The sequence below is a fragment of the Pantherophis guttatus genome, chromosome 1, assembly GCF_059756535.1.
Source record: "Pantherophis guttatus breed Tessera chromosome 1, ASM5975653v1, whole genome shotgun sequence".
NCBI classification, from domain to species: domain Eukaryota; kingdom Metazoa; phylum Chordata; class Lepidosauria; order Squamata; family Colubridae; genus Pantherophis; species Pantherophis guttatus.
Genome location: NC_142063.1, coordinates 295301463 through 295321869, shown reverse-complemented (window position 1 = coordinate 295321869; position 20407 = coordinate 295301463). Strand labels below are relative to the sequence as shown.

General features: G+C 36.2%; 1 protein-coding gene across 3 annotated transcripts in view; it reads left to right on the top strand.

Annotated features, from left to right (window-relative positions):
- Window positions 1–1108: 1108 nt before the first annotated feature.
- The window catches only part of DISP1 (dispatched RND transporter family member 1), a 67025-nt gene continuing 47726 nt past the window's right edge, over window positions 1109–20407 (top strand). Inside the window, exons 1-3 of one of the 3 annotated variants that reach the window (XM_034427888.3) lie at window positions 1384–1806; window positions 4802–4859; window positions 6533–6585. The gene's annotated coding sequence lies outside the window, so the exon portion shown is untranslated. Of the gene's footprint in view, window positions 1807–4801; window positions 4860–6532; window positions 6586–20407 lie in introns of all 3 variants that reach the window. The other 2 variants (XM_087883163.1, XM_034427887.3) reach the window with 2 other exon arrangements.

Genomic DNA, 20407 nt, shown 5'->3' with positions numbered 1-20407 from the left:
TTCTCTTTTTCTAGCAGAAAGATATACAATTTGCTTTCCCCACAGATATGGTTGGATTGCAAATGTCATCATCCTTAGTATTGGTGGGATGGGGACTAATGAGAGCTGGAATTCATTACTGTAACATCTGGAGAACAATGTACTGTATGCTAGGTTGCCCAGATTGTTATAATCTAGCATATAATATATTCTCAGAATTAACCACTGTGTTTGCTACAGTCACTGAAGCATTTAACATATATGATCTGTGATTGCCATCGGAACCACAAATTACCATAAGTTTAGTCTAGCATAGTTTAGTCTAACAAAACCAGTGGATTGTCTTTGGTTCGAGTGCCATGAAAACCCAGAAAACTGGAATCATTGAGTTAAATCAGTTGGTTAAATTCCGATTAAATCAATTATGAGAAGTGGTTTTCTCATAATGCAGCCATACTGTCTGCATAACACGCAATCCACAACAGCCCTTTTCCTTTACTGCCACTTAACATTTCTTAGAAAGCAGGAACACCCCTCTTCCATAATTTTAAATCAGTGCACATTCGTATGGAAGGTGATCTGTCATCTTTTACTTATGACGGTTGCATTGTCCTGAGGTCATGTGATCGGTGTTTGCGACCTTTCGACAAGCAAAATCAATGGGGAAACCAGATTTACTTAGCATCCGTGTTACTAATTTAACAATTTCAATGTCAATGTTAACAACAGTGGCAAGTCGTAAAATGGGACAAAACTCACTGAACAAATGTTTCACTTAGCAACATAAAGCTCAATTGTGATCGTAAATTGAGGACTACATGTACAGCCCATTTTTAAATGCCAAAGGAAGGATTATCTCAATCTGGGATGCAATCATCAGACAATCACTAAATGGCAGCAGAGAGTAAAAAGTTTTCTGTATTTCTTTGCTACGGTCTGGCAATTTTCCAGATTTCTGTAGCCTTACCTAAACTCGTATACGGTATTTTTCCTTATCTTCTATCAGTGCCTGCCTGGTCATTCTTAACCACCGGCCTCCCCGTTCAGCCTTCCTCCCGCGCAACTCCAGCTTCAATGCTGCACACTATCGCCACCCAGCGGAAGCCGACTGAAAGTGAAGCCCTTCCGCAAACATAAAACAGCATTCTAGGAGGTGCCATTATCTCTGGAAGGGCGGGGGGGGGGAAGAAAAAGAAAGAAAATGAAGAGGTCGGAAAAACAAAAAAAAAACACCCTCTTCGGTCAATGGCGGTAAAACATGGACAAAGATAATGCTATGTTTCTTGGACGTGACCGGTTTATTTTTTTAAGAGACCTAGAAATAGTGGTGGAATACTGGCGAGTCCGTGTCCCCCTCTCACTTTCAGTTGGGCTAATCGCTCAGTTTTGGAACGTTGATCCTTTACCCCGGAACGAGTCCCGAACCCGAGGCGCAAAGAACTGTTTCGGAGGGCTTTATTTACTCTAATACGGCGGGCAGACTTTTAACTGTGGGTGAGGCTTGCTTTTGGCATGTATTTTCCATCTCCAGGACATCGCCACCGATCGTTCCTTAGAACATAGCCCAGATACGGTGCTTATACGGTGCCTTGAAAGCAGCTTCATCCCAGCAGTAGTTTTGTACCACCACGCTATATTGCCCATGCCACAACCTTACATCTATGTCAGTGTGCAGCGCCCTTGCTAAGCTTTTAATAATCGTCTTTTAAATACTTGCTGCGGCCTAGATGCTGGTTAGCAACTAGGGACACACTTCTGGGTTTAGCTTTATGATTTCGAAGAAGTGCAGATTTCGACAGGGATCGAATTGTATCTCTAGCAGTCAAGGTAAGTGATGCAGGGTTCTAAAAATTCACTTTTAACACTGCTTTTAAATATTAAAATGCTCGCAAGTATTAGAAAGGGTATTGATTTCTAAACACGTTGCATGTGTGAGTCTTTGAATATTGAGATTTTCCTTGTGCCTAAATGCGGGATCCCATTTTCAGCTCATGTATCGATTGACTTTCTAAATAGCTGCTGGGATATTATCAATAACTTGTCATGTCTGCTTCTTGTCTTCTGATCTTACTGGCTGGATTTACACAGTAGATTAAGCCGTGTAGTTTATCGAATGAATTGCATTTTGTTGTGTTTGCATAGCATGCTAAATCAAAAGCTCTGCTTTGCAAACAACATACCCCACAGTGAAAAACCCACATTGTGAATTAGTGTCCATAGTTTGTTTGCTTATATGCATATATAAACACAAATGATTTATTTAATAAATCTAGTTAAATCATAGTTTGCAATTATCCCTCTGTACCCTTAATCCAGGATTGTATTGTGGTTCCAGTGAAACAGACATTAGACAGACATTAGAATAAGACTGCTTTTATATTGGTCCACAGGAAATGGAGGAAAATAGGTAGATCAAAATGAAGTCCAATTATAATTATGTTATCCTTTTAATCTATTAATAACATTCATATCCCTACTATCCTGTATAGAATTTTGCAAGTCTCTTGTTTAAAGTGCAGAAGATGTACAATCAGACAGGGAATAAAGATTGCTATTAAGCTGGAGCTTGTATTTTAGTAGCTTGTATCACTTGGTAGTGGTCTGTTAATATGTGTATAGATGTGAATAGAGGAAAAGGATTGATTGACTTTTGTGAAAATGCATTTGAACCTGAACACTTTTCTAAAGTTCCATGCTGCAATTACCAAAAGTAATTTCCCCACTTTTGTGGATTTTGCCTTTTTTGAATTATATAATGTCTATAAGAACATGAATGTTAGGGATGAAAAGAAGTATAATTCAACTATTGGAATTCTGGAAAGGACTAGATTAGATAAGGCTGTCAAGTCAGCAATTTGATTATGAAATCACTATGTGAAGAAGAGAGCCAGTTTGGTTTAGTACTTAAGGCATCAGGCTAGAAACTCTGAGAGTATGAGTTCTGGTCACACCTTCGGTACAATGCCAGCCTGGTAACCTTAGACCAGTCCCTCTTTTTTGGCCATAGGACAGGGGTCAGCAACCTTAAACATTCAAAGAACCACAAAGATCCTAACCGGAAGTCCCCCATTCAATTCTGGAGCTGACCGGAAGTCCGGTTCCCCCACCATAGAGTCTCCTCCTAGTGCGGCGTCCTTTTTTCTCTGCCAGCTGGAAGTCTAGTTCACCCACCATAGAGTGTCCTCCTAATGCGGCGTCCTTTTTCCTCTACCTATCCTAACCAAAAGCCCTATCAATTGTGGAGCCAACCGGCGACTGGGAGCCTCAGCAGAGGGATGAAAGAGCCACATGCGGCTCCAGAGTCGCGGGTTGCTGACCCCTGCCTTAGGAAGTAGGCAATGGTAAACTACTTCTAATAAACTCTGCCAAGAAAACTTCAGAGACTTGTCCAGGCAGTTACCTGGTGTCAAGACTGACTCTAAGAGCGAACGAGAGAAAAGTGAGAAAGAATACTAAAGAAAAAAAGTTCTACAAAAATATATACACAGAGAGCTCTTGAATTACGAGCACAATTGAACCCTTAATTTCTGTTGCCAGTTAAGTGAGTTTTGTCCCATTTTACCACCTTTCTTGCCACAGTTGTTCAGTGAATCACTGCAGTTGTTAAGTAATAAGGTTGTTAAGTGAATCTGGCTTCCCCATTGACTTTGCTTGTCAGAAGCTCACAAAAGGTGATCCCATGACCCTGGGACATTGCAGTTGACGTAAATACAAATGTCTTGCCAAGCATCTGAACTTCGATCACATGACCATGGGGATGCTGCAACAGTGTGAAGTGAAAAACGGTCATAAGTCACTTTTTTCAATGCTGTTGTAACTGATTGGTTACTAAATGAACTGTTGTAAGTCGAGGATTGCCTGTACTTTTAACACAAAGGCTTTCCACTTCATTGAAAGCAACTGTAGAGCCCTGTGCTCCCTTCCACAAAAGAACTGAGCTGCTTTTTCCTGGATCAAATCCCTTAAACCCCAATTTCTTATTTATTTTAATAGTTGCATCTTTGTGGGCCTTCTGATTTAGTGTATTTCTCTTTTTGCAGGAAATCTGTCTTCTCTCACTTTCCTGCTCCTGGGCTTCAGATTCCACTGAATTCCAGTTCCACTTCAAAATTACTGAGCAGCACTGGGATGGATGGACACACACACACACACACACACACACACACACACACACAAACATTGGTGCTTGTTTCCTACTAAATAGTTTTTAAAATGTAGCCTTTGCAGTTCTTGGAATGAGGCATTCATGAAACAAACTGCTGTCTCCCCATAACTTGTTCCTGCTTGCTTTCTAATGTGTTGTATTGGCTTCAGGCATGCCTGTGCATAATGAGTGCTTCTTCATCCAAAAGTGTTCTTAAAATATAGGTTTTCACATTGGCACACATTCATATCTAAATACTGTTTTGCCCCTAGAGCATTTATGGCTCCAAAGTTATCCCCCTCCTCCCCTTCAAGCACTACATAAAAATGTCTGTGATTTACTGCTGATAGCCTTCTGGAGTATATGTTCTCAGAGTGACTAGCAAAATGCAAAGAAAGCTGTTTCAGATCAGTTGGCTCTTTTTAAAGAAAGCTATTAAAAGGGGAACCTTAAGCAGAACTTCTTTGTATAGATTTGATGACAGTACAGTAATCATTTTTCCTGAAGCTGAATTGCCTGCAGAAGAGCTTATTTCTCTCCTCTCCCTCTGGGTACTCCCAAATCTCCTCAAGATCAGATTTGACTAGGGAAGCTAAGTGAAATCCACCTAATGTTGGATGCTGCCCTTAGTCTTTTGGTTCAGATGACAATTTCTCTATTTTTTGTATTATCTCTCAGATATAATTTCCTGTGCTGAGGCTTTTAGCAAATTTCTGGAAGGCTGTTGGATAATTCAGTAAGTTTCATAGAATCCCCTTTTTCTTTTGTGATTCCATTGCTAGCTATTCTTAAAACTTTGAAGTGTTAATCCAAAGCAAGGGTTAAAGATGGATGGTTCTCCAGTTGTTGGATTCCTATCATTCTGAGTCAGTGTAGCCAGTGGTCACAGTTAAAAGGTGATATACTCTAATAACATGTAGTTCTGATGTCATTAAATTTACAAGGATAATGTTTGACCGAGAAACTGAATTAAAGATTCAGAAGAATTAAAGAAGAAGCCATTTTTTGGCCAACCATTTGAAACAATTTGAATTGATACCAATAGAGGAGAACATTTCTAGTCAAGGTTAAAATGAGGAGTCCTTGGTGCTCTCTGAACCCCTTACTGATGGGATTTTTTCCCCTTCAGGCCAAGGAATGGAGAAAGAGATAATTTCCAACAATTTACCTTCTCTCTGTAGCTCCCATGTTCCCAAATCAGTTCCAAGAATTTTCATGTATTCAAAGTATGTTTATACTTTTACCTGTTATCTTATATATGCTTGACAAAATAAATAAAGAAAAAGAAAGAAAGAAAGAAAAAGACAAGAGTGATACACAGGAAAGAGATTTGGCAAAACTTGCTTTAATTCCATTGATTGAAAGAGCATTCTGATAGCTAAGCAGTATTGTTGGATGTAATTTCTGTATTGTTTTAAGATGGATTTAAAATCAGTAAGAATCAATATGATTACCTTTTCATCAAGTTTGCTGTAAATTGCTTTTGGCTATAAATATGGTTAAGGCAGGTGAAAAATTCTGTTAAATGGAAATTTAAATTTTAAATAACAAATTTGATAGTTGTTTCCTAGTACTAAACAGCATATTTTGAAATATATTGAAAGCCATTTGAAGTATTATTTTGGAAGAAGAAATATACAACAATCGTCTCCATTCACAGCACTTTGAACATATCTATGAAATACAATGAGAAATCATGGGGTTTTTTGGCCACGAAACTGAAACAAGAAGTTAATTGGTTAATTGAGCAGGAAAAGTACCCTTCTTTAAAAACCTAGGAATAATCTTTCATGATTGGAACTTTCCAGTTTCATGACTGGAAATCATGAATATATTAAGCAATATATTAAGCAAGTGGCAGACCATAATCTATACAACTATCAAGAGAGACTTTTTTATTCCAAAGGAAGTGTACTGATACAATACCAGAACATTTCACAACTATAACCCTAGCCCAAACACTCACTGTACCTCAGGTTGGCCTATAAATGAAGAAAATCCTAGAGACAATACAAACCCAAGTTTTTAGGGTCTTTATATGCTGGCCCTTCAGTGCAGTACTTAGGCTTGAGTTTAGATGGCCAAAATTGAACATGGGGCATGGAAATGATGGGGAGATTGGCATAGTGGCTACAGATCAGATTTTTTTTTTTACAGTGTTGCTACTGCTTGTCTTGGCTGACAATTGTCTTTCACTATAACAAAATGTTAGAATCAAAATTAAGAACATCTGGGCTGCTTGTAGATTCCTTATTAACTTTGGACTGGTTGGGCCATAAAGTTGGTGTTATAAAGATTGGCATCAGATATCAGTCTGAAGGCGGCTCACTCTCTCAGAGCTTCAGAAATACTGTTAGATACAAGTTCTCGATAACCTGAAAGATAATTGTACATTCTTTCTTCCTCTAGCATGAGGAAGGATTTTTCAGGGCCAGACACAACACACTGATCCGCCCTATCAGGTAGGTACGAAGAATCAAACACGACTTAGCTATTGAACAATAATAGCAAAAATTAAGTACCATATGCCAATATTCCCCGAGGGGGATATTGTTGTTGCTCTTCTGATTCCAAGGAAATTAATATATTTTAACATGCCTTTTTTATTATGACCTTTATAAAGATCTCTGAAAAGACATCAAATTATTCTTTTACCACATTTTTTTATACAACTAGTCCTCTCTTAGCAACCACAATCGATGTCTTGGTAACTAAGTGTTGTGGTTGCTAACTGGAAAATTACATGACCAGAGCAGGCTTATGACTGCAGTACAGATTTACAAAAGAGTTGAATACTGAAAGAGATATACAAATAGCTTTAAGGAAAAAAGGTTAGGAACAACGAGATAAGTGTGTAGAATAAGAGTAAGTGATCAAGCATAGGAATTATAGAAACAAATATTTATAAGGATAAGCACAAGCTCAGTGGCATTTAGTTTTCTAAGAAAATGCCCATATCCACTCAATTGCCAATACTCATCATCAGGATGAAAAGTCTGTCTTGGGTGCATACATTGTGTCATCACCAAAAGAATCTATTTGAAAGATCATCTTCCATACGAATATGACCTGATTTTAAATTATGGAATAGGGGTACTCCTGCTTTTTAAGAAATGTTAAGTGGCAGTCAAGGAAAAGGACTTTTCAGTGGTGGTATTCAGTATTTCAATGGAAAAGGCAGGCTTTTTTTTTCCTGTGCCCCTTACCTATAAAATGAGATGCACATGCTAATCTAAATTAAAGTGAATTTGAGAAATTACAATAATGTTAAAGACATAAGGAACACTCAGAATATGTTATGTTTGGGAAAAAAAATCATTACAGTGCTTTTCTTTCTACAATGCTCTTGGATTCTTCTATGCTCAATTGAAGCAAATCAAGTTCCCTGCAGATCAGATGACACTGTGATTGGACGCTTGCCATTTTTTTAAAGTTCCCACCGTCCCCCATTGCAATCTTGGATTTTCCCTCAAATGGAAAAAAATTCAATTCAGGCTTCTGCAGATGTGGTAATGTTTCACTGCTTTATGGGAAGCCTATGTGATTGGAAGGCATATATAACTTGTTCTGCCTTTTAGCCCCATGGGATCCTGCTTTGATAGACTAATTAACAGTGTAAATGCAGAAATGCAGCCATGCCAGCATAGGGAAAATATATGACTCCACGGCAATTCTAAAAACACTAACATATTTCTCTGTTTTTTAATGAGAGTTAATATATGTTTTAGGAGAATGATGCTTTTTCTGTAATTGGCTACAGGTAACTGAGTACAAATTTTGCCCAACATGGCCTGGAAAGATAAATTGTGACAGGCTGTTGTTTACAAACACATTTGCATGTTTGTAAATCTACAGAACTTGCAGAAAAATGGCAAGTTCTGTAGATTTACAAACATGCAAAAGTGTTTGTTTGCACAGAGTCCTAATATTCTAATTATCAGAATACACTGTGCATCCCTGCTGAATGTTAATACTGGAATCAGAGACTTGGGTGATAGAAACACTTGATGCTGGGAAACAGCAGTAACAGGAGTTGACCACACGGATGAGGTGCTTACATTGGGTTATGGATCAAGTCAAAGGTCTCCAAATAATTAAGACATTTCATGGTACTTTTATGTTTTGCAGTTTATTACTTTACTGCAAGTTTGCTTGTCAGACTAAATGCATTCGACTGCACCTCATCCAGCTTAAAGGAAAAATTTAAAGATTTCTGAATTTAAGATGCTAACAAAGGGACAGACATAAAAAAAAATAACAATAAAAGACAAAAGGCCTGTGCAATATTCTTTTTAAGGTTCCCCATTTGGTCAGCCTTTAGTTGTTAACTCCAGCTGAATTCAGTTCTGAAGATTTTACTGTCCAATAAATTTCCCTCAGTGTAGCATACATGTTTGTGTATCTGCCAGAAGCCATGCTCCAAAAAAGAGAAGGGCCAGATTAGAAAAATATCTTAGTGCAAGGGAAACTCCTCTTCTCAGAGCACTACGTGCTTGGGAAAGCTCAGATGGCTGTTTCAGAGGCTGTACTTAGCCACTTCAGCTCAGCAGCAGCCCCTAGTAACTAGGAATGGCCTTTGTAGTAGCTGAACAAGGCTTCCAAAAAATGTATCTACTTTAACACTTCCAAGGATTACCTTCCCTCTCACAATTCACAAGGTTAAGTATTTCGTTAGAAAGGGCAATGTTATTTTCCTACATGCATGTTTTTTTCCATCCTTAGGGGGAGGATTGTTCTTGTTATTTCTTCTTCTGCTTCTTTTTTGTAATTAATAGAATTTTCTGATGGTCCTTGCAATGGGATGTTTGCATTTCTTGGGAGCTGTTTAAAGTTATTTAATTATTTAATTCATGTCTAAAATGACCTTTTAAACATGAATTTCCTGTATTCAGATTTGATTGTTTACAACAGCTGTCACTGTCAGTACAATTGAAACGTTTTTAACACTGGTCGGAAACAGGTGGACCCATTCTGAAAGTTTTAAGCTATGGCAACAGAAATTGTAAAAGATACCATCACATTTTGTTGAGAATGTGGTTTTGCTATAAGCTTAGTTCAGCTTGTATTTCTTTTTTCACCAGAAGAAATACAAGCTTTATACAAATCTATTGGTATATAAATAATGATAAATTAAATTGAATTTATTTCTGAGCAGGCATGCAAGAATTTAAGTGGTTATTTGGAAATGTTTTATTAATTTTACTTTGTTATTTAAATGACCTGCAGTTATAGGCAATAAAAACTACCCTGAAAATAATAACTGTCCTAAGTTTTATATTATGTGGCTGAAGCAATTTCAATTAGGGTCTTAAATATTTCTCTCTGCATGAAATTTTGTCTGCAGTTAGTCATATCTCTGGATAGCGTAATGCTGGCTATGTATTCATCTGAGTAAATGGAAGTTTATTCAGACTTTTCTCTTTTAAGTGAAATCCCTTAAGCATTACACGAGCTAAAACAAATTCCACCATTTGGTTTTCATTAGCCCTGTAACTGAAACGAAAACATATTTAATCCTGGAGCATTTTGAAGTTAATACGCAACTTTGCTGGGGAGGTATTTAACAGTGGTATCAGTTGCAACCCGGTTACATGCCAGTGCCTCAAAACTGTCACTAAGCAAGATGTTAAATTACCTTTAATATGCACAAGATTACAGTGCATGGTAGAAGCATGAAGAGATTTCAGTGAGGTGAGAGAGAGATTTGATCACTGAAGCAAACACTTAAAAAAGCGCTACCAATGAAATTCAAGCTGGTTTGCTAAACTAGCTATCTCTGACCTGGTGGCCTTTGGAAATTTTGGAGTCCAGCTTCTAGAAGTTCTTACTAGCCTAGCTAGTGAAAACAATTTTTTGGCTTGTATTTTGACTGTTGATCAATTCACCAATCTGATCTGTTTATCTTTTGTGGAAAGCTTTTGAAAACAGAAAATTTAAGTTCAAAAGCATGGTTTTGAGTCATTGCTTCACTAATTAGATTTATGTTCCATCTTCTACTTAGATTATTAGACAGTTTTCTTCTAGCCATATCAATTTATCTTTATGAACAGGCCATTTTCCAATTGACAGCCATCTTGTCAGCGCAACAAGCATGCTTTCAAAATTCAAAATTCCAGCATTCTTACCAGCCCCAATTGGTCAAGTGATAATGAAGGAAAGGTCAAAACACCCCCCTCCCCAAAAAAACCTCTGGTTTCTCTTATTTGCAGTCATTTTTCAATCAATCTAGTGCATAAAAGGTAATGAAAACAGCTTAATTAGTAAAACTCTCAGAAAATGCTTCCTCTAATGAAACCCCCAATGTCATGGGACAAGGCGACTGTGAAAAGGGAACCTGAGGGTCATAAATGCTGGGAATAGATGTATGCTGAAATATACATATATATGATTTGCAGTCATGTCAAACGGCTACAGCTTGGGAAAAGAGGAACTTGGAGGCAATGTACTAATTATGATACAATGTGCTAATTGTTTCTGGAAATTTTGGGCACCCCACGCAGAACTAACTTTCTGGGACAACAACCCAAGCTAATTCAGAACATTGTAATGAGGTAAATAACAAGTTTGTAACAAATGTAACAAATCTGTACATTAAAGCAATTTTTAAAAAGATGCTTATTTATTTTAAAATGAGGATGACATCTTTGCAGAGATACCTTGTGTTAGAAATTCTAGGAAGAGAGGCATGTTGATCAATGATTATTAAAAATCAAAAGAACTCTGGTGGTATGTTTTCCAACTAGAAATTTTATTAAAAAGCATAAGTTACCATGATTTGCACTTGCCTTCACCAGATGTATCTGTTGTTAGTTGGAAAAGGTGCTACCATATTCAAGATTTCTGGTATAAGAAAGTTAGGGAGTTTGGATCCGGGATAATTTTCTAAAATGATACATGCAGGTATCTGTATTTTTCACAAATAATGGAGAAATAAATTTTCTAACGAGTTTAAAACTCTGCTGCCTGCTGGAGGGTGTCACTTAAATTCCATTATTTATAATGAATTGAACATATCAACAAATCTGCAGGCTTAGAAATATTCATTTGCAAAAAAATCTCTTGAAACATGAGATAGATCAGAAATGAGATGAAATATTCTCAATATTAGAATAGAAAAAAGTGCAAGATCAAAACTGGGAACTGACAACTTATTGCTTCCCATAGGTTTCCAAATCCCTTACTGTTGGCATGCTGATTATAGCTTATGACTGTTTTAGGGTACTATGTGGCTTTTTGCTAGAGAAATCAGCAAAATTTGATATGAAAGCATGGGATTTTAGATTGGGCAAAGGATTAAAAACAAAATGCAGGATGAGTAAAGAAAGACTGTAAAATAGACAAATCATATGAAATAAAATGTTGTACTCTGGGCTTTGCTAGGAAGTCATTGTTAACCTGCTTGCCACTGAACAGACAACTACTATACTTAACTTCTGAGAGAGACTTGTTTTTACCAAACATATGTTTGTACAAAATATATAAAGTTTATACTCATTATGGAAAAATATTGGCCAAGTCTGTTGTAGATATAGTTTCTGAATAATTAATTAACTGATACACTTGCTAAATTTAATTATCTATCTTTTTTGCTTTACTGTTGAGAAGCAAAAATCTTCACTTATTTAGCTTTATGATGCATTATAAACTATTATATAAGCTGAATGCTATTGGAGCTTAAACACTTCATGTAAATTCTAAAAGCCAAACCTAAAGTGTTTAATATTTATGTTGTGTCATAATTTCAATTACATTTCAATTATGTCTTTATATTAGTGGCACATAAGTTATTTTGTGTTTTAAAAAATGGAATTAGGGCAGTTTTTGATAGACCTGTTTATCTTTCCAGTACATTTGGATTTTAAACATACAGATATGAATGTTCCAGTTTTGACATTAACTGGTAGGTTGAATAATCTGTTCTGTATGGTCTTTCATTATTTTCATGCATGCTTGAACCATTTTTTTTAAATTTCCACTTGCTTACTCTTGTTTCCTTTGTAACTATAATGTGCTTCATAATGCTTAGGAATGTCAAAACTCTTAGAATCTAAATTTCAAGAGATGTACTCTTTAGGCAATAAATCAGAACTGACAGCTTCCAAAAATGTATTATTAATTTGAATCTTTTAATTTCTTTCCCTTAAAGAAATCAAATTAAAGATTTCCAAGCCTGAAATAATCCAGTTTTCCTCTGAATGCAAGTTTGCCAACTAAAATAGGAAAATTCCAACTGTGCTTTCAAAGGCCAGGGTAGGTGTGTGAGTAAAATTCCTAAGCCTTAGAGGCTGTGTAGAAATCTTCAACCTCACAAGGCCCCCAGGATCTGCTTCTAGGGCATTTTTTCCTTGAAGATTTGAGAGGGGCGGCAGAGGAAAGCTATTAAATTTTCTCTCACCCCACATACTTTTCTTATTCTTCTCGCCTTCTTAGCAATTTTGAAATTGGATACAGTTGCACAGGGCTTTCAGTGAGATGCAAATGGAAACGTGGTTGTTAAAAGTAATAGCAGTAGGTCTCACTCCTCTCCACTCTCTTTTTTTCATAGGTTTCTTAAAAGTTATTTGTTATTGTAGCACTTCACTGCAATAAGAAAAAAAAACTTCAGATCTTGCTATACCTTCTGTTGCCTCTGTTTCGCCAGTTTGCCATTTTGTGATAATAGTAGTGGTCAGATCTGAGTGGATCTGAAGCATATCCACACTGTCTGATTTCATGGGATGGCAGCAGACATAATTGGAGATAGGCAGTAGATGATAACCAGCAGACTTAACACCTTCTTAATAAAGTTTACTTTTTCATCTCATCAGCTAAACTGACAAAGGATCTCTTTGTCCCATTTCTGCCTTCTGATAGTTGGAGTTAGCTCAGTGGGTGAGGCTGGCTACTGTAGTAATCTTTGACTGAATGCAATTAATATTCTGCCACATTGGCAAATCTATGCAGTGAAAGTTTGAATTTTATAAGGAAAACAGTATATTCATATTCAGCTGCTTGAGTTGGTTAATATGGGGAGTGAAAACTGAGTTTGATCTTTCTAAATGTATCTGGTTAGATGGCGGCTTAATCTTTCTTTATGGAATACAAAAATAGCCGAGTCCATACCACAGGCTAAGACTTAAACAAAGGTTTATAAAACTACAATAATTTGGCATATGTCGCATGTTAAGCAAAGTAAGCCATGTGCTCGTATGCTCACAAATGCCTGGTTTTCCACTTCTTTGCCCTTCCTTCTTTTTTGATCTCTTTTCAGCTGCATTTAAATCAAAAGTCAGAATGATGTGTAAGGAACTGACTGTAAGCAGATTCTGGTATCACAAGACTCCCAGCAATTCTAGAATAAAAATATAATCTTTATGTTTATGATACCTTTGTAATATGGATTGATTCCTCCCAACACTACCATTGGTGGGAGCCCCCGATTCAGACTGGTTTGCAAGAACCGGTAGTAAAACCGACGGGAGCCCCCACCCACCACCCAGGATGTCGCCATCAGCAATCTGTGCATGTGCAGAAGTGAGCGCGTGCATGCGATCCCGTTGCGTAAAGGTAAGTAGAACCCACCCCTGAACACTACCTATTACCATTGGATAGGAAGTGGCTTTTTAAGGTGACTTGTTCCCTTTTATAAAAAGGAAGAATAATAACAAAATTACAAAGTTGGAAGAGACCTTGGAGGTCTTCTAATCCAACCCCCTGCTCAAGGAAGAGATCCTATACCATTCCAGACAAATGGTTGTCCAATCTCTTCTTAAAAACTTCCAGTAATGGAGCACCCATAACTTCGGATGCAAGCTGTTCCACTGATTAATTGTTCTCAATGTCAGGAAATTTATCCTCAGTTCCAGGTTGGGTCTCTCCTTGATAGATTTCCATCTGTTACTTCTTGTCCTGCCTTCAGATACTTTGAAGAATAATCAGAATCACATTATGCAAAATTTCAGACCATAATGGCAGATAAAATCATTCAGATTTCAGAATGGGCTTCTTCCTGGAAACATGAAATGTAAACTGTAAGAACTTCTCCAAAGGTTGCTACCAAATTATGTTAAATAGGACACTAAATTGTAGTCATTTTTATATGTTGCAAATATGTACAATCTGCTAATATTTGTGTATTATTTGAATGTTCTTCTGTTAAAACATGTAAATATAAAAATTTACATGTAGCAATTTTGTTTGATGGTAACTGTAAAAATATACAAGGAAACAAATAAGATGTGGGTGAGACCAATATCCTAGAAAAAGAATATATTACATACTTTTAAAGATTTGACTGGCATGCTGGGTATCATACTTCAATAATGTGGTCAAAGCCAGGAAAATAATACCCATTTAACTAATTTAGATTGAAAACTAAGACATAATTTTATTTAATAGTGCATTTAATTATTTCTCCCATGTGTCATTTTAAAAAATGTATAAATATATTTTATTGCTACTAATAATTTATCCACAGCATTTTAATATTGTTTGCGGTTCTCCCACTTAAAATGTCTTTCTGTTAAAAGCTTAGGCAATTAGTAAGTGTGTATTCAGCAGTTTTAGCCTGACAGTTATTAAATGGGTTGGCTGAAACTTGTTTTTCAAAGGACTGATGTCATTGCTTAGCTTTCTAAAATGCTTTTAAAAGTTCTTTTGATATTCAATCCAATAAATTTTTTAGCACACTATGTGTACACACATTGTATAATATTGTGTTTTGCAATATTGAAAGTAGGGATGCAGTTATTTAATTTCTCGTTAACTCTGCTTCTGGCATTTTTGAGTCTCACAATTAGCCTTCCTTTTCCTTCTCCCCATCTATTTGTATCGTAGGGAGGAAATGCCTATTTTGAATTAACTCAATATATTATTGCATCTAAACTACATGATTAGTTTTAATCTGTTGTTTAAAATTACTGGGGTTATATACAAATTGAGGTTGATGTGCTTAAATCTCCTTAAATACTTTTAAACAACAGGATGCCCAGGGAGTTTTGTATGCAGTTTTGATGAGTCCATATCTGCTTAAATCTGTAACCTTTCTACTCTATCACCATTTTGTATCCTAACATTAAGCTCTACGTATGAGCAAATCCTAACCCTTGACTTGTATAACATCCCAGTTCTAGAATTTACTAAATAGTGAGGCTTACTGGACTCATATGTATTCAATGTGGATAACTTTTGTAAATGTTCTGGGAGGAAGGGAGGGGGGGTATCTCTGGGTCCATTTTTAAACTGACATGCTTTCAAAATGAAGATTAAATGCAAAGACCAAGTTATCTATAATCTGAAATGCTAAATTTTTAGAGATTCAGTGTTCAATAAAATCTATCCATTATCATTCCCTTGCTGAGGATCTGCAGAATTTGCAAGAGCATTTCACCATACAGGTGGTATCACCTCCTCAAGAACAGGAAGAAAAGTTGGCTGGGCATTTTTCGTCTCCTGTCCACTGTTTTTGTAGAGCTTGGTGGATTCATTCATGGTAGGGTTACCAACTTGCTGAAAATAACCAGATAATTGATCCAGCCCTTTGGCCATATAAGGGTCATCCAGAGTGCAAGAACCCATGTCTGGTAGTCTGAATTTATGTGCTTCATAGGAGAGGTTGGAAGGAGAATTTTTCCTATCCTGAATAGAATTTAAAGTACATGGTGAGAGGTGCAGACAATTGGTCAGCAACTCTATATATTCCCGAAGAGAGAAATAATCAAGGAAGTACAGTCAGTCCTTGACTTACCACAGTTCATTTAGTGACTGTTCAAAGTTGCAACGGTATTGAAAAAAGTAACTTATGACCATTTTTCACACTTACGACTGTTGCAGCATCCCCATAGTCGCATGATCAAAATTCAGATGCTTGGCAGCTGATTCACATTTATAACAGTTGCAGTGTCCTGGAGTCATGTGATCATCTTTTGCAAACTTCTGACAAGCAAACTCAACGGGGAAGCCAGATTCACTTAACAACGATGTTACTATTTTAACAATTGCAGTGATTCACTTAACAAATGTGGCAAGAAAAGTTGTAAAATGGGGCAAAACCCAACAAATTTATCACTTAGCAATATAAAGCTTGAGCTCAATTGTGGTCATAAGTCACTGACTATCTGAGGTTGGGAAGGATAACTCTCCCTTTTGAAAGCCACAGTAGAAGAGGGAAGGAAGAAAATACTCTGTATTTCTTTACTGAAAAGTAAAAGTTCAGAATGAAATATATTACATGCTGTTTTAGCAATATTAGAATGTTTTCATAACCTACATAATAATTGACTTATAAATTTAATATTTTTAAGGAAAACAACGAAGCCAGTTTAAATATAATTCATTCAAGCATGATGATTTTAAGAGTAGAACAAGTTGAACATAATGTATTCTGTGTTCCTAAAATAATAAGAGTAACTTGAGATAAGCAAATGTTGCTAAAATGAGTTTTTCCAAATCACCGTTCCATTTAAGAACTTCAAAGGTAAAAGTTTTTCCAGGTTTCACACTGTTTGGAAAATGCTTACTTTTGAATAAAAAAAATAAAGATTTCTGTGAGCTAAGTTGAGATCAATTACTGTTTTTCTCATGACTGATAAGTTAGTATTGCCTCCATAAAACAAGCCCCCAGTTCAAAATAATGCAGCATTATGGGGATAAAGGAGAGTCAGTGTATTTCAATATTTAGAAATTTCAATAATGGAAAAAATGCTACTATCAGAAATTTGCAGCCTTGTCTGGCAGTTTGCCTCTTCAACCAGGCTATAGAGGAGAAAAACTTGACAGGCAGATGCCTTTATGCGATTCTGACTGGTAATAATCATAATTTGACATGGTCGTCTTATGGGTTTTACAACAAGTTCTCATTTCCATGCAATTGCATTACAGAATCCTGTCATAAACTTGCTTTAATTTAGGTACAGCTTGATTATGATTGCAAGTATTTTAAAATCACTACTGTTCTGAGCAGTATTAGCAATATTACTGTCCCTGGGTTTTTTTTTTCCCAGCAAAGGATTTAGAACCTCTAAAATTGTAGCAAAAGAAAGAGCTCTTTTTGACCCTCATGATTACTTTACCCTGGCATGTGAGCAAAGCGTCCCCTAAATCCAGTTTGTTTCTTGAAGGCGTGAGAATTTCTCTACTGCATGAGGTCTGTGCAAATCATCTGCACTACAAAGGAATGCATCTCAGCCCATTTTAGTAATCTGGGAATCGCAAATATTTAGAAACAGCATGCAACAATGGCAAAAGGAGAAGCAATTTAAAGTTTGCTGTGTTCTTACCCTAAATTGTATTTGGCCTGAAGTTCAGAAAGGGAAAAAGATTAATTCTTTAAATTGAGGGGTAGCTGAATAGCAACTATTGCACATTTCGGAAAAAGGGGGAAATAATTTCTTCCTTTATTTTAAAATTTAAATGGATTCTCTTAAAATCTAGTTACCTAATCCTGTTTAGCTAAGGCAAGAAAGTCTTTGTTCCTTTTAGGTGTTGCGCTATTTAACTTTAATGTTACTGTATATATCTAAGAAATAAGAAAAAATAAGAAATAAAAAAAAATAAGAAAGGGATGCGGTGGCTCAGTAGGTAAGATGCTGAGCTTGTTGATCGAAAGGTCGGCAGTTCAGAGGTTCGTATCCCTAGTGCCGCGTAATGGGGTGAGCTCTGGTTACTTGTACCAGCTGCTGCCAACCTAGCAGTTTGAAAGCACATAAAAATGCAAATAGAAAAATAGGGACCACCTTTGGTGGGAAGGTAACAGCGTTCTGTGCGCCTTTGGCGTTTAATCATGCCGGCCACATGACCACGGAGATGTCTTTGGACAGCGCTGGCTCTTCGGCTTTGAAATGGAGATGAGCATCGCCCCCTAGAGTCAGGAATGACTAGCACATATGTGCAAGGGGAACTTTTACCTTTACCTTATATGTCTAAGAAATAATACAGCTGGATTTTTAAACAATAAATCTTGAGATTTGTATTGTCCAGACTTTCCAATTGCACAAATAAAAACTGAATTCAGTGTTGAGATGGTACATATTTTGATAAGTCAGTCTTTGGTATATGCTATAAACTTGTCTTTCCAAAAAGATAATAATGTATGCTTGCCCATAATAGCAATCCAGGCAAAAAAGTTCAGAGTTTCTTGTAAATAACTAAATTCTTTGCCATCTTGTATGCCAGTGAGTAAGTGGTATCTTACAACCTTGTTTTGGCGTAGAGTCAAAAAGAAATCCAGTTTACTTCTAATTTCAGTAATTTGTTACCTGATAATGTCTGTGCATATTTGTTGTCCACTTAGTCTTTTTTTTTTGTCTTTGCAAATGTTAGGCAATAAAGAGAAAGAACAAAGCTGATACAGTATTCATTGTGCAATATTCCCTGTATTGTGAGTTGCAGTATGCAGTAACCTGTTTCTGGAAAAGTCTAGGTTCAAAAGGATTGGACAATTTGGCATTCCAGGTTCACTGGTATGGGTAATATATGTCACACTGTTTGTTCATGGAGAAATTACTGATGGCAAATATACAAAAATGCCTTATAGGACTCAGCTCTGAGATCAGACTGGATAATACATTTAGTAAGTATGTATTGCATTGGAGAGAAAATTGATGGATCTTGCTATAGGAATATTTAATGCTCATTGACACTTTTTGTACTTTTTAATAAAAATCCATTGCTCTCCAGATTTACTTGGTATATACTTATGATGCTGGACTCGAAATTGGGAAATTAGGAGTTCTAGATCTCCTTAGGCATAAAAGCCTGGTCTAGACTTTGGGTCAGTCATTCTTTCTCAGCCCAATAGATCTAACAGAATAACAATGCTGATGGTTTTATTATAGTTGCTTGCACAGTCAGCCAGATGTTTAGATTGGATTTGACATTTTTATCCATCTATTGAGTCGTTCCCAGGTTGGGAATTTTATCAATGTTTTCCTGACCATTTCAAAACAGATAATATTTCATGTAGGAGTATTTGGTGCAGGCTGATAAAGAAATGAAATTGATTGCTACACTTACTTCATTATTTGTATTTCGTTCAGGAATCTTGGCCAGACTAGATTTAATTCTGGCAGTTCCATAAACTTCAGCATGAACCTTCCAGTCATTTATTGCAGAAAGAGGGAAGGTCAGATTTATAAGCAAAAAATAAAGTAGATCATAGTCCCTTCCCACTACTTTTTTTTACAACTGAAGTTGAGAAGGAACCTGGAAAAGAACTACAAAATGGTATTTTTCTTCTCAGCTGAGTAACTTCTTTGTCTTTATATGTGGGCCATATCCTGTCTTTGGATCTATTATCAAATTTAGTTTGTTCTTTAATAAACTATATTTAAGTCTGTTTGCTGATTAAATGGCACCTACCTGTCAAGCCAATTCCCATTACCCAAAGATCATTTTATTTGTTCTGGAGGTTGAGAGACTCCATCAAGAAGATGGGTTTGTGGAAAAGGGGCTTAGAGAAGACAATAGTATAGGAAAACACCTTACATGAGAAGGTCAAATAAAGCCTTCTCTTTCTCATTTTTAGTTCCCAAATGACAGTTATTCTTTGTCAGCAACAGAACATATGCATGGGGAATTGACACTGAAGCAGAGGAGAAAAAAATAGTAATATGTCATGTATTTGAAATAGGCTCCTGTATAAATCAATCAATCAATCAATACAATTTGGAGCAGTTCTTTTCCCATTTACATTTGGTCTAGTAACTCTAAAAAGTACAGTGAACCTGTCACTAACAATTTCACTATTTAGCTGATAGTGCAGTCTTTAATCCAGAAATTACATTTTAAAACCTCTTTCCCCAAGGGAATACAGTACATTTTCTAAACATATTTATCTATAGTAAGGATACTATGCAGTATATTTAAACAGGGTTTAATAGATTTTCTACTCTGAATATGATTTATGAACTAAGCACTTAACCAGTTCTATCACTTGATTTAAATCAGAATTTATAATGATAATTTTTGATTCTCAATAGTGAATTCATAACCATGAATTTACAAATAAATGTTATTTCACTATCACATTTTTAGGAATTTCTGCAAGTATTCCTATGTTGGCAGGCATTGTTTTATGGCAGGGTATATTTTAATATCTTTACAGGCGATTTACAAATATTATGGACTTAGGACAAAGTAAAAAGATGGTGAATCCAGTGTTCTTCAACCATATATTGTGGAGTATAATTTTCATTAGCTCTAACCATATCCTGGTTAGTTGATGATGTTATAACTGCATATCTGAAATTCTCAGAATAGATAAAGTTGATTAGGAATATAGAGGGGGATAGTTTGCATGTTATGTGA